The sequence below is a fragment of the Mustela putorius genome, unplaced genomic scaffold (genome assembly GCF_011764305.1).
Source record: "Mustela putorius furo isolate JIRA1106 unplaced genomic scaffold, ASM1176430v1.1 tig00537248_pilon_pilon_pilon, whole genome shotgun sequence".
Lineage (NCBI taxonomy): Eukaryota > Metazoa > Chordata > Mammalia > Carnivora > Mustelidae > Mustela > Mustela putorius.
The window spans coordinates 4,936,879-4,950,406 of NW_025422387.1; the positions used below are offsets into that span (position 1 = coordinate 4,936,879).

General features: G+C 46.4%; 1 pseudogene; it reads left to right on the forward strand.

Moving 5' to 3' along the window:
- The first annotated feature begins 2,136 nt into the window (after nucleotides 1–2,136).
- On the forward strand, nucleotides 2,137–2,903 carry LOC101680869 (annotated as a pseudogene).
- The last annotated feature ends 10,625 nt before the right edge of the window (nucleotides 2,904–13,528 follow it).

The following is a 13,528-nucleotide window of genomic DNA, read 5'->3' on the forward strand; positions in this document are numbered from 1 at the left end:
CTATCGGGTCCATCACACATCTCTCTGCTGGTTGCAGTTGCTCGAAGGCTCGGGCTAGCAGAGCAGCCAGCGTCCAAAATGTTGCCCATCGCCGCCATGGCGGAAAGGAAGAGAAAGCTAGGTGGGTCTCACATGAACAGTTCAATGGTCCAGCCTAGGAGTGATACGTACTCACACGACTCATTGCCTGGAATGGATCACATGGCCTCAGCCAAACACGAAGGAGCCAGGAGGCACAATCCCAGCATATGACTGGAACTATGTAGTGCATGGCACTGATGAGTAATGATCAATTATATTTTTGGTTTCCATTAACGCGACACCATGGGTAGCTCTCGGAAGCATCATGCTAGGTGAAAACATTCAGACTTAGAAGGCCAAATACTGTTTGATTCCGTTTATTTATATGACATCTGTAAAAGGCAAAATGATAGGGACAGAAAAACCAGATTAGTGGTTGCCAGGAGACTGTGGGGAGGAAACTAACTGCAAAAAGGAACAAGAGAACTATTTTTGGTGTTGAAATACTCTCTCTTGTTTACAGTGGTGCTTATATGACTGTGTAAGTTTCTCAAAAGTCATAGAAGTGTGTGCCTGACAAGAGTGAATTTTACTGTATGCAGTTTTACTTTAGTAAGTCTTGGAGTATAAAAGGTTAAATGAATGGTTTCTCGTCCATAGGATATTTGAAAGAATTACTGGAGGCTGTTCTTCAGCAACAGAAATTAAATTCAAGTAAATAGAGTACGCAAGAAACAGAGTAGAGCAAAAAAATAAAACTTAAACTTGAATTTTGAAATTATGACTCTAAAAGACTTTTATAAAAATAAGGTGTAAAAAAATAGAGCTTTTAAGAACAAATCATGTTAGAAGGCTTATAATTAAAAATAGCAGTCCCAATCTGACCCCCACACCCATGACTTGCCCCTTATTAACTGACAGTGCTACCCACCTCCTCCCAGAGGTAATCCTTTTCAATTCTTTAGTTACTACTTCTAGTATTTATCTCCACATTTTTTTTATTTTTTGTTTTTTCATTTTAAAAAATATTTTATTTATTTATTTGACAGAGAGAGAGAGATCACAAGTAGGCAGAGAGGCAGGCAGAGAGAGAGGGGGAAGCAGGCTCCCCGCTGAGCAGAGAGCCCGACATGGGTTTCAATCCCAGGACCCTGAGATCATGACCTGAGCTGAAGGCAGAGGCTTTAACCCACTGAGCCACCCAGGTGTCCCCCAGATTTTTTTTAAAAAGCTTCTCTTGTGTATACACACACACACACACACACACACACACACACACATATATTCTAAAATCACCAACCTCAGACTTCATCTATTGACTTACTATGTTACAATGATTTGACTTTGAATACCTGGGTGGCTCAGTCAATTAAGCAACTGCCTTCAGCTCAGGTTGTGACCCCGGGGTCCTGGGATCGAGCCTTGGAGTTGGGCTGCCCATTCAGAGGAGAGTCTGTTTCTCCCTGTCTCTGCTCTTCCCTCTCACTCATGCTTGCACACATGCTCTCAATCTGTCTCAAATAATTAATTAATTAGCCAATTTAATTTAACTAATTTAATTAAAGTATTAAAAAAGAATGATTTTACTTTATTTTGTTATACACCTCTTTCCTCCCCCTTTTTACTAATATAGTTAAATTGTTATTTTGTTAAATTCACATTCAATGTTTTTATTATTTTGGCCACAAAATTATTTTATTTTATTCATTTTATTCTATTTTATTTTGTTTTTATTTTATTTTTAAGAGAGAGGGAGAGGGCAAATGTGCACATGTATGTGCAAGTAGGGGGAGAGGGGCAAAGGGAGATGGAGACAAGAATCTTTTTTTTTTTTTCAAGATTTTATTTATTTATTTGACAAACAGAGATTACAAGTAGGCAAGAGAGGCAGGCAGGGAGAGAGAGAGGGAAGCAGACTCTCCAGAGAGCCTGATTCGGGGCTAAATCCCAAGACCCTGGGATCATGACCTGAGCCAAAAGCACAGACTTTAACCCACTGAGCCACCCAGGCACCCCGAGACAGAGACTCTTAAACAGGCTCTACACCCAGTGCAGAGCCCTACTTGGGGCTTGATCTTGTGACCCTGGGATCATGATCTGAGCCAAAACGAAGAGTTAAACGCTTAACCTACTGAGCCACCCAGGCGCCCCAGCCACAAAATTATTGTGCACTATAATTTCTTTTCCTGGTTTCTTTGAATAAAAAATTGTTCAAATTTTTGTTTTTCCTGGAGTTAACAATTGCCTTACTTTTTCCCCATTTGTTTCACTTTCTTCAAACCAATGGCTTAAGTCTCCCCATACCATCTAATAGTTTTGTTAAATATATCTCAATACAACTTTGACAGAGTCAACCCTGTCAGATCTTATCAGCCTCAATTTTTCCCACTAAAATCCTTTGTCCTAACAATATGGATCGATTTTGTCTAGGCTTACTGCATAGTTATTGTCTCAGGACCTTGCTTTATCATCCTGGAAATTTACTTCATTGATCCTGTGTCAAACATACTATTTGCTAAGCTCTGTCTGATGCTTTGGATCCCCTTTCACTGACTTTTAACAATTGTTTGTCAGACCCCAACCACCAAAATGGTGAAGCAGATTGAGAGCAAGTATGCTTTTCAGGACGCCTTGAACTGTGCAGGAGACAAACCTGTTGCTGTTGACTTCTCATTCACATGTAGTGGACTTGGCAAAATGATCAAGCCTTTCTTCATTCCTTCTCTGAAAAGTATTCCAACATGATGTTCCTTGAAGCAGATAGGAATGACTGTCAGGATGTTGCTTTAGAATGTGGAGTCAAATGCATGCCAGCTTCCAGTTTTGTTTTTTTTTTGAAAGGACAAAAGGTGGTTGGATTTTCTGGAATTAATAAAGAAATTCTTAAAGAATGAATTAATCTGGGGCACCTGGGTGGCTCAGTGGGTTAAGCCTCTGCTTTTGGCTCGGGTCATGATCTCAGGGTTCTGGGATCGAGCCCCACATTGGGCTCTCTGCTCAGCAGGAAACCTGCTTACTCCTCTCTTTCTGCCTGCCTCTCTACCTACTTGTGATCTCTATCTGTCAAATAAATAAATAAAATCTTAAAAAAAAAAGAATGAATTAATCTAACCAGGTTGGCTGAAGCATAACCAGCCATTGCCTGTTTAAAACTTATAATTTTGGTGCGGGGAGAGCCTGGGTGGCTCAGTCAGTTATGTGTTTGCCTTTGGCATGGGTCATGATCCCAGAGTCCTGAGGTTGAGCCCCATATTGGTCTCTCTGCTCAGTTGGGTATCTGCTTCTCTCTCTGCCCCTCCCCTCCACTCATGCTCTCTCTGACTCTCTTGCTCTCTCAAATAAATAAAATATTAAAAAAACTTATAATTGTTTTATTTATGAAAAGGAAAGATCAAGCATTAAGACTATATACCCAACTACCCTCTGATTATAAGTAACAATAAAATATTAATTCTACCTTTTAAAAAAGAAACACAAATGTAGTATTTCCTGGACTCCTTGTCTTTATCTTTCCTGGTGTACCTTCTTGTTTCACAGGAGTATATCCTCTAGTAGCCTCTACAGAAAGGTCATAGGAAGCAGAATTTGGTGGGTTTTTCACATCTAAACATGATTTTATTTTATCTTCATGTTTGTTTAATAGTTTGTCTGGGTAGAAAAATGTAGATTGAAAATCATTTGTCCTCTGAATTTGAAAGATATTGCTCCACTATCTTATAGCTTCTGATACTGGTTTTGAGACATCCAATGTCATTCTTTTTTGTTTGATTGTTTAAGATTTATCTATTTATTTGAAAGAGAAAGATGAAAGGAGTTGGGGGAGGGGCAGAGGGAGAAGGAGAGAGAAAGTCTCAAGCAGACTCCCCACTGAGCATGGAGCTCAACACAACCTGAGATCTCACAACCCTGAGATCATGGTCTGACCTGAAATCAAGAGTCAGATGCTTAACTGACTGAGCCACAAGCACCCCTCCAATGCTGTTTCCATACTGTGTTTTATTTTTGGTTTTATTTTTTCCCATGACCTATTTTTCTCTCTGGGAGCCCTAGAATATTCTGTCATTAGTGTTCTGAATTTTATGATCAGGTGTCTTGGTGTGGGTCCCTTTAGAATTAATGAGGTTGGGCACTCTGTGGGCTCTTTTATTTTATTTATTTATTTACTTTTAAATTAAATTAAATTAAAAGAGACAGAGCATTAGAGCAGGGAAGGAGCAGAGGGAAAGAATCTGACACAGATTCTGCACCAAGTGTGGACCCTGACTTGGTTGGATCTTAAACCCGTGAGCTCATGACCTGAGCTGAAACCAAGAGCTGGATCCTCAAGCAGCTGAGCCACCCGGGTGCCCCTCTGTGGGTACCTTTTTTTTTAAAGATTTTATTTATTTATTTATTTCTCAGAGAGAGAGCACAAGTAGGCAGAGAGGCAGGCAGAGGCAGAGAGAGAAGCAGGCTCCCTGCTGAGCAAGGATCCCGATTCGGGACTCGATCCCAGGACCCTGGGATCATCACCTGAGCTGAAGGCAGCAGCTTAACTGACTGAACCACCCAGGCACCCTTCTGCGGGCACTTTTAACCTGAAGGTTCATGTCCTCATATGAGGAATATTGTTTTATATTATGTAATTGGTTATTTTCTCCATTTCGTTTTGTCCTGTTCTCTCTTTCTGGAACTTCTATCAGATATTGGACCCGTTGGATCCATTCTCTAATTTTATTGTATTTTCTGACTTCTGTCTTTCTGACCTACGTTTTGGGGAATTTTACCAAAATTTTAACTTACGCCACATTAAAACTTTTTTCCTAGGGGTCTTTCTTATTTTTGGCGTGTTCTTTCTTGATAGAGAGAGCATCAGTTCCTGTTTCATAGATGCAATCCCATCTCATCTCTCCAAGAAGAGTACTTCGAGTTTATTTGAAATTATCTTTTGCTCACCGAATTATTTATGTTTCTTTTTCTTCTTCTTCTTTTTTTTTTTTCCATTAGTTTGTTTTGAACTCTCTCTTCATGCGGGAAGCTTTCATCAAAGGTCTGGGCTCCTATTAGAATGTCCGCCAGGATCTGTGCACGTGGCTGGAACTTGGCTCATAAGCGGCGAGTCAGTGGGTGGCCAGGGAGCTTTTAGGTTAGAGACGCCAGAATGTCACAATCTGGTGGTCTTTGCTCTGAGCTCCAGTTGCTTTCTGGGAAAGTATAAGCCTGTCTACTGAATCTCTGGGACAAGGCCAGGGGAGGGGGAAGGGGTCTTGCTGTTCATCTGTCCCCTACCGCCAAACTCTCTGCCTGCAGCTTCCGGCTTCTTCCCTGCCCTTCTCCATGCTACTGTCCAGGAGCCTGGAGCCTCTCTGATGTAATTTCTCCAGATGTTAAACCCCCTGTCTTCAGAGGAAGGGAGAGAGGGCGGTCAGCTGAGACTGAGCAGGATGCAGGAGGCAACCTAGAGGTCTGTTTCATATACAGATTTTTTTTTTTAGATTTTATTTATTTAATTGACAGATAGAGATCACAAGTAGGCAGAGAGGCAGGCAGAGAGAGAGAGAGAGGAAACAGCCTCCCTGCTGAGCAGAGAGTCCGATGTGGGACTCGATCCCAGGACCCTGAGATCATGACCTGAGCTAAAGGCAGAGGCTTTGACCCACTGAGCCACCCAGGTGCCCCTCATATACAGACTTTCAACCAAGCCCCGTTTTAGTCCCCTGCTTTCTGCAGTAGCTGAGACATCCAGTTCCTGAGACTTTCCGGGGTTGCGGGAGAGGAGTGGCTTGCCTCTCCCTAGATTGTACCTTTCCAGCACCGGGGTCTGGTCTTTCCCACTTTGCAGAGCCCATTTGCGTCCCTCCTCCTCCTTTCCACTCTGTATATTGCAGCCCGGGGCTCCCGATGTCGCCTTCTTTCCCTAAATATGGATTTGCTGCTCCTGCTTCTTGTTTCCTTGTACTGTGGGGGCGATTTTGGAGAAAAGAAGGGGGTGAACGGGCCATTGATATACAATAATAAAAACATGTCTAAACAGTTTTTTGTTCTTAATTTGGCTGATTTGCTGACGTTTAAAAAATCATGATATTTCATATAAGCGTGAGAATGTCAGAATTTTCTTGAACCATCAGAAGGTCTGACAACACGGGGCCTTTATCATTTCTACCTGGTAGCAGCTGGAGCTCCGGAGCAACTGTCCTCTTTAGATGCAGCATGGGCGCTCCCATTTTCCGCAGTCCCCACCACTCCCTATTGTCCCAGTGGGTTTTTGCTTCTTTCCATTACCTGCCTGGCTCCTGTAGGCATTTGAGTTTGCATTTCCTGCCATGCCTCTTCATCAGCTGTATGCCTCTCATGGGAACAAGTTAGTGGGATCTCTTCCTACTACAGCTGTGGGAAGAAGAAAACAGCCCCGGGAGAGGTGAGGGTTGCAGAAGGAAGTACGTGCTCGGGGTCAGACCAAGGTGGGGAGGAAACTGAAGGTGAGAGAGCTCTGGGGACAAAGCTTTCACAATTTAGGATAATTAATGCCCACTCCCTGGGGTTGTGGTGAGGATCGAGTAAGTCAATGTGTGTGAGGTACCTGGAACAGTGCCTGGAACCTAGTATGTGGTGCCATGTTGGTTTATTATGATTATTTGTTTGGTTTGGGTGGGGTATAATTTATATGCAGGAAAGCTCTCTCTTTACGGTACGGTTCCATGAATATTGACAAAAATATGCTGTCATGTAATCACCACCGCAGTCGATATGTGGCAGATTTCCGGTACCCTCCTCCCCGCCCCCAACACACAGAGGCTTCCCTCAGACCCCTTTTTTCTACCCCCAGTCCCTGGCAACCACAGACATGCTTCTTGTCCCTGCTGTTTTGCTCTTTCCAGAATGCCATAGAAATGGAATCTTTCAGTACATAGCCTTGAGTCTGATTTCTTTCATTCAGCATAATGTATCTGAGATCCTTCCCTATTCTTTAGTGTCTCTAGTTCATGCCTCTTTATTTCTTTTCCTTTTGAAAAAAAAAAAAGATTTTATATATTTATTTGAGAGAGAGTACTAGAGTGGGGAGGGTCAGAGGGAGAAGCAGACTCCCCGCTGAGTGGGGATTCTGATGCCAGGCTCCATCCTGGGACTCCGGGATCATGACCCCAGCTGAAGGCAGATGCTGAATGACTGAACCATCCAGGCACTCCTGTTTAAAAGAAAAAAAAAAAAAGGTTTATTTAGGGGCACCTGGGTGGCTCAGTTGGTTAAGCATCTGCCTTCGGCTGGGGTCATGGCACAATTCTGGTTCTGGGATCGAGCCCCACTTTGGGCTCCCTTCTCAGTGGGAAGTCTGCTTCTCTCTCTGCCTCTGCCCCTTCTCGTGTGCTCTCTCTCTCTCTCTCTCAAACTAAAAAGTTTTTTAAAGATTTTATTTATTTTTTTAGAGACAGAGAGTTTCGAGGGGGGGAGGGGCAGAGGAAGAGAGAGAATCCTCACGAGCTTTCCCACCGAACACATAGCTCAGTCCGAGAGTCCTGAGATCATGACCGGAGCCAAAATCAAGTGCCTGCCACTTAACTGACTGAGCCACTCAGGCGCCCCTTTTCCTGTTTATTTCTGAGCAGGATTTCACTTTATGAGCATACCACAGTTTGTTCATTCACTTAGCAATTGAAGGCCATGTTAGTCGTTTCCAGCTTGGGGGAATTATGTAAAGAAGGCTACTCTAAACATTTATGCACAGGCTTATGGACATCTTGATTTCTTAGAGTAATACGTGTAGGAGTGGGATTTCTGGGTTGCATGGTACGTTGATGTTTAAACTTGAGAGGAATCTGCCAAACTATTTTCCAAGTGGCTGTACTGTTTTAGCTCTGCCATGCGGGAGGGGTTGGAGGGGTCTGGCTGAAGCGCGCCCTCGCGGACTCTTGGCGTGGTCTGTCTTTCCAGCATTCCACTCACTGGGAGTAGACTGGCATCTCACTGTGCTTTGAACTTGCATTTCCTAATAACTCTTGATGTTCAGCATTTTTCCTGTGCTCATTTGCTTCCCATATATTTTCTTTGATGAAATGTCTATGCCGATATTTTGCTAGGTTTTCTTTTTCTTCTTCTTGGCGGGGGTATTTGCTTTCTTATTACTGACTCTCGAGAGTTCTTTATATAGGACTGGGTACAAGTCCTTTATCAGATATATGTTTGGCCAAGACTGTCTGCCAGGCTGTGGTGTGTCTTTTCGGCTCATAACAGCATAACTTTAGCAGAGCAAAAGTTTTGAATTTTGATGAAGTCCAGTTTTATCAACTTTTTCTTTCCTAGTTAGCACTCTGAGGTCATGTTTACAACAGCTCTGCCTAACCCCAGTCACGGAGATTTTCTCCTATGTTTTCTTCTAGAATTTTAGAGTTACATTTTGGTTTATGGTCCATTTTGAGTGAATCCGGCTGGAAGGCACAGGGGATGGACTGAGGTTCATTCTGTTTCCAGGTGGCTGTCCAGTTGTTCCAGCATCAACTGTTAAATATTTGCAACGAGCATTCACACTATTAGGAGTCCCAGCGATCCGGGGGCTGGCAGGCAGCGAGAGGGCATCCTGGCCCCACGTGTCCGGCAAATCTAACAGCTGGGGCCTGCTGCCGGTCTTTGCTGGCAGAGGACATGGTTTCAGGTCACTTTACCTCCTCTCTCTCTTCCTGAAATCTCTAGCATAAAACAAACCATGAAAGGGCAGGGGTGGCTTAGTGGTCTGGCAGCGTCCCTTTGAAAATAAACAAGTGTAGAAGCTGAAAGCCAAGGGCCATCTCTGGGGACTACTTGGAGAAACAGTTTGGGGCCGGTGCTTCCGCCGCGCGTGGCTCTCCTGCCCCCGCCGGCTGCAGGTCGGATGCGGCAAAACAAAACAGGATCCTGATCGCTTCAGATGTCACCTCTGCAGGGAGACACCCCCACCGCCCCGACCCAGGCCCTTGCAGAGAGAGGCCACACTGGTGGGGGGTGTCTAATCGTGGGGGAAGCCAAAGAGGCCCAGGCTAAACTGCCCTCGACTGTTTGCACAATCGGCCTCAGGCATCTACTGAGCAGCGACCTCTCTCTTATAGATATGGAAACTGAGGCCGGGGGTGGGGGCGGCTGTGTGTGTGTGTGTGCGTGCGTGGGCATGCACAAAGAAATAGAGGAGTGTGCATTTGGAATTTTGGGGGGACAGCCTTATTGAGGTATAACTTACATCCCATAGGATTTCACCCACTAGAAGCATAGAGCTCGATCAGCTTTATAGAAACACAGCTGTGTGATCCTGCCGGCCATCCGCTGTTAGAATATTTCCATCACCTCCTGCCCTTTTGCAGTCCATCCTTGCTGCTCCCAGGCTCTGACAACCCAGGCTTTACCTTCAGTCACAGTGTTTTGCCTTTTCTAGAAAGTTCGTGCCAATGGAATCCTGCAGTGTGTAGTCACAGTGGGATTTCAAACCAGATCTAATAACTAAGCCAGAGAGCCAGGACCACAAAAGCACCACGTTACCAAAGCTTTCCAGGCCGGCCGTGTCTCCAGACCTGCACATCTTCCAAATGAGGCAACGCAGGGGTCCCCCTGTCAGGGTTGAGGCCAGGCTGAGACCAGGTAATGGGGGTCCACTATCTTGCATAGTCATCTCACTGCATGGAAACTGGAAACAGACCAAGTGGCCAGCAGCAGGAGAATGGGTAAGTACCTTGCTGTGTCTTCACCCCGGGGCATCTTCTCTAGCAAGAATGGACTCCAGTGATGGGCAACCGTATTGTCAAGTTAAAACTCACAAACATCGCGTTGAGTGGATACAAAGGAGCACATCCTGTGACTCTACAAACGGAAATGTCAAAACCAGGTGAAACACGCCTGTGCAAAGAAAGGACAGTGGTTGCCCTTTGGGAGGTAGTGACTGGGAGAGTCAGAGGGGGGCGGTTAGGCAGGTGTATTCAGCGTGCGCAAGTTCAAGGAGCTACACCTTTACGTGGTGATTAACACACCAGGAGAGCCTTGTTAGTGCCGGGCACATAGTAGGGCATGACTATTCTTGTTCTTTTATCTACACCTTGTTCCCATGGGAAAGTGTGATCAACCGCCGGGGTTGGCAGACTTTTCCCATAAAGGGCTAGATACTAAGTATTTTTTACTCTGCCAACCATACAGCCTCTGTAGCTTCGATTCACCTTTGCTGTTGTCTTGTGAAGGCGTCCCGGGATGATGTGTAAATGAACACGCGTGGCTGTGTTCCAGTAATAACTTGATTTACAAAAACAGGCGGTGGGCTGGATTTGCTGAGCCCTCGCCTAGTGAAAGGCTGAATTCCAAAGCCTCGTTCACTGAGTCTGTGTTCAGGTCCTTCCCTGGCCCCAGTTTTCCTATCTGCATAATGGGGAGGCTGGTCTCTGCTCTAAACTACCATCCCAGGGGGCACAGAGGTCAAATGAGCTCATTACCAAGGGAGCCTTGAGGGAGAAAAGAGCAGGAATTAGAAGAGTCTCTTGAGATCCTTTGGTGCAAAGCAAACGTTTCTTCCTGCCAATATTCCTGAGGAGAGAAAGCCACTGGCCTCGAGTCACCCAGTGCCTCCATGGGCACCAGCATCCCAGGGGTATCCTGGAAGGAGAGTCAGGACCCACAGGCCTGACGCCACATCCTGGTCCTTGCTCCCCAGAGGCTCTTTTCTCAAGAGCCTGTGGAGGAAGAAGAGGGGTGAAGGCAGCCTGGAGAACTGAGTTCCCCAGTGGGCTGCTCTTCTGAGACCCCGGGCCCCTGCAGCTCTCCACCTGGGCCTGCTTTACTGAGCAGCCAGCAAGTGCAACAGGAGTGTGTCCTCATCTCCTCAGCCAGGAGAGTCTTCCCTTCTTCCTGTTTCCTAGCAGCCTTCTATTCATTCAAGGCATGATTCAGGCCATCGATGACTCTGGGTGGATAACCCCAGGGTCAGTCATTTGGGGGAAAGGCTGGTCTTCAGAGAGACAAGCATAACTCAGAAGGCAAGCCCAAAGCAGCCAGAGGTGCGCAATTCTTGCCTTTCCCTGTGCCTCATTCTCTAGGAGTGGAACTCCCGCAGTCTAGACGTGATCCAAGATAGTAACTATAATAGTAATAATAGTAGCCGTGAATATTTATTGAGATTTCCTATGTGCCAGGACCTGTCCCAAGCCCTTCACCTGTATTAATTCATATAATCCTTGCAACAACCCGAGTAGGCACTAATATTCTTCCCACGTTACAGATGAGGAAATGAGGGCCCAGAGAGGTTAAGACACTTACCTGGGGTGACACAGCTCTGAAGTGCTGGAGCTCTGAGGGTGACAGCAGTGGCTGTTTCAGAAGTCCAAAACGGGTTTGGTTATCCTGTTTATATCCTTTTCCTCAACTCAGTGAATCATCTAAGTCCTTGTCACATGGGAGCGTTAAAAGGGGAAGTTGTGAGGGGGGAAAGAGAGTGTCTCAGGAGTCAGAGCTACCGTAGGGCTAACCACCCCTCCTTCTGGATTCATCCAGGTGGTGCTCCAAGCCCTGGGACAGATGACGGGGTGGGGGGTGCTCATGTGGGAAAAGACCCAGGGAAAATGAACCTAAACCAGCAAGGGCATTCATTGACTCACAGGATTGAGAAGCTCAGGAGGCGGCTGGCTTCAGGGCCAGCTGGGGCCGAGTGGTTAAATGCAGCTCTCTGGAAGCTCGAACTCCTCTTTCTTTTTTTTTTCTTTTTTCCTTCTTTCCTTGCTCTCTTTCTCTCTTTCCTTCTTTCTTTTTCTATCTTTCTTCCTTTTTAAGATTTTATTTATTTATTTGACACACACACACACACAGACACAGCAAGAGAGGGAACACAAGCAGGGGGAGTGGGAGAGGGAGAAGCAGGCTTTCTGCTGCTCAGGGAGCTCAATCCCAGGACCCTGGGATCACCACCTGAGCTGAAGGCAGACGCTTAATGACTGAGCCACCCAGGCGCCCCTTGAACTCCCCATCTTTCAACTTGTACTAGTGCTCCCTTCATTCTCAAGCAGGACTCTCCCAACATTGCCGCAGAGGTGGCCCTTTAGGGAATTCCCTAGTGAATACTTTAGGAGGACCCGTTCGCAGCAGTTCCCACAGAAATCCCAGAGCTGACTCTCACTGGGCAACCTTGGCCCATGTGATCATCCCTGAACCAACCCTGGTGGGGGGAGGGACCATGCTGCTGGTACCTGCCTGCAACACCAGGCAGGCTGACCCAGGGACTGAGAGGGCAGGAGTGACCCCTACTGGCAGAAGAGGAGAATGCAACCAGCAAAGAGCAAGGTGTCTTCTATGAGCCTCTAGAAATAAAGCATTCCTCACCCGGAGAAGGGGGATGGTTAGACTTGGCCTTGAAGGTCTGCAATCCCTCCTTGGTCTTGACTGTGGACGTCCAGGACCCCGTTGTGTTGTCTTAGTCTGGGCTAAGACCTGGACGTGAGTTTCCCTACCTGCCCCTTCCAGCCCTCCTGACTCCACCCCACCAGGCTGCAGTGCTGATTGCCTGGGAATACTCAGCCTTTTGTCAACTCCCGGCCTCCTGCATGGCCTATCGCCCCAGTTCCCTGCTTGCTTTCCCTCACCTAGTCTGGCTTTTTCCAATCCATGCCCTTCCCTGGATATACCATCCCTGTTCCAGCAGGGCCCTGGTGCAGAAGCCTCCAGCCTACTCCATAGCATTAAGGAAAAACGACCTTCTTAGCCTCATGCATGGACTCCTCTGCCCGGAAACCTCCCTGATGCCGACCCCTCATCGAAATGCACATCCCCTAATTCCAAACTGTGCTGGCCATCCTGGCACCAGTTTTTTTTTTTTTTTTTTTTCCTAGAAGGAAAGGCTCAAGCTTGAGTCACTGCTGCCCAGGGCCCAGCACACACAGGATGTTCACAGGAACACCAGCAAAGCCTACATTTCCAGCTCTTGGGCACCACTGCTCGTGCACAAGATTAACGGCACAGGAGGGCAAGTCAGAGAGCTCCACACACGGACAGGAAGCCGAAAGCGATAGGGAAGCCAAGACAGAAAGAGAATGACTGAGAAACATAATGGTGGCGGGGGGGGGGGTGTTGGAGACAAGGGTGGTAGAGCCAGAGAGACAAGTCTGGAAGGACCTTCTTCCAGGACAGAGATGCAGACACACAGGGAAGACATCAAAGGAGGGAGCCAAAGGGCGTGAGCTGAATTTTTGCTTGAGCAAACAGGCTCCTGTGATTCTTGTTTTGTCAAGTTGAACTTTCTCTATCAGAGTTCAGGAGTTTATTTTGCTGCGTAATCACTCCTGGGAAAAACACTAGAACATGTTAAAAAGGAGGAGGGGGTGGAGAGGAGAGGCAGACAAAACAAAGGAGAGAACATTTGCCTCCAGGTGGGTCAACATGGTGAGTCTTGGCAGGCCTGGCTTAAACCATAATCTTACCCCCCCCCACACACACACATACGCCTTGCAGGAGGCTCAGTCAAGTTCAGGTTTCAGGTGTAAGATGAGGCAGTGAGACGGGCCAGAGAAAAAGAAATAGTCAGGAGTCTGAGCTCAGG